This window comes from Anneissia japonica, unplaced genomic scaffold (genome assembly GCF_011630105.1).
Source record: "Anneissia japonica isolate Jap-2015-1 unplaced genomic scaffold, ASM1163010v1 scaffold288033_len957474_cov176, whole genome shotgun sequence".
Classification (NCBI taxonomy): Eukaryota; Metazoa; Echinodermata; class Crinoidea; order Comatulida; family Comatulidae; genus Anneissia; species Anneissia japonica.
This window is the reverse complement of record NW_022715491.1, coordinates 281,688-283,049: the sequence shown is the minus strand read 5'-3', so window position 1 is coordinate 283,049 and position 1,362 is coordinate 281,688.

Here is a 1,362-nt window from a genome sequence, read left to right as displayed (position 1 = left end):
GTCACAAAATAATTATCGACATCTTAATACGATCGCTTCCAGATAAACACTCCAAATTTGACTTCTTGATATACGGTAGGCAGTGAAATTTAACTGTTCCCTGATATAGGTATCCTCAGTAAATAAAAATAGCATGTGTCTTAATATGACATAAAGATTCCCGAGAAAATTTTGATTTCAACCCAGGAGTGTAGGATTGAATTACAAGAATATTATACTGTTATTGCAGGCTAACTTCACATCTGTCACTGTGATAGTGACAGCTTCACGAGAGGCTTTTTCGTGAGTATTCACTACACATCTCCAGCTCATTATGAGTAATAATACTAATGACTTTTTAAATTAAAAACATTTTTTTTTTCATGAATTTAAAGCATGGCATGATTTGTTTATAGTGTTTTAGATCAAGCCTCCGAAACTGTCATTCAAATCAAGGGCGAGGATGATATCGATTTGGTGCTTTTTAAAATGCGGCATACAGAACAAATATAGAAATACAGAAATTTATCAAACGTTTTGAATGTTCACATTCTTTTGTTGCTCTGACGCTGTGAAATTCCCTTCCACCAAAATTCGGACTCGTTTTTGATGTTACAGAATTCAAATTAAATATGTATTTTGAATAAAATTGATTTAATAAGTTTGGTAATTTCTTCAAAGTAGTCTTAACGAGGGCGTTACATACATATGCTTTTGTTTTTGTTATTTAATATTACAATTCGTTATAATATCATAGGCCTTCGTCGTCAATGCATATTCTGTTTTTCTTAATTTACAATTTAGTTTAAGTCAGTAGGCCTACACTATTTTCCGAGGGTAACCCTAAAATTCCCGAAACACCAACAAGACATCCACTTTTGTGTAGTGATGAACTTTTAAAACCTAATTGTTGCGACGTTGTCATTGTATTTGTGTAAACTTTATTACATAGGATTGACCCTGATTGATCCATATTTAGTCCTTCGTATTCAGAGAAGCGATTTCATACTTATCCAAACACGTCGAATAGCCTATTGATATTAAATAAACATTCTCCTCACTTTGGCCTATTCTGTTGTCTCTATTTAAATAACAACTTCAAATAATATAAATTTAGGCATCTCATAAATACCCACTATGGTCAAAGGCTAACATGTTTTTTTTTTTTTGTTTTTTTTAAATAGTTTTATGAATAGCTTTTTTTAAATATCTAGGGTCAAACAATATCTGATCAATACATTTTTATCGACAGTTTATCAATCACTTACAGTTGTGTTATGTGATAAAACAGTTTACACGATACCCTGAGTGCTTAATGCACAAACAGAACATGTGTTCTCTTAATAAATATTAATAAATCACTTTGCTAATTAATATTTACAT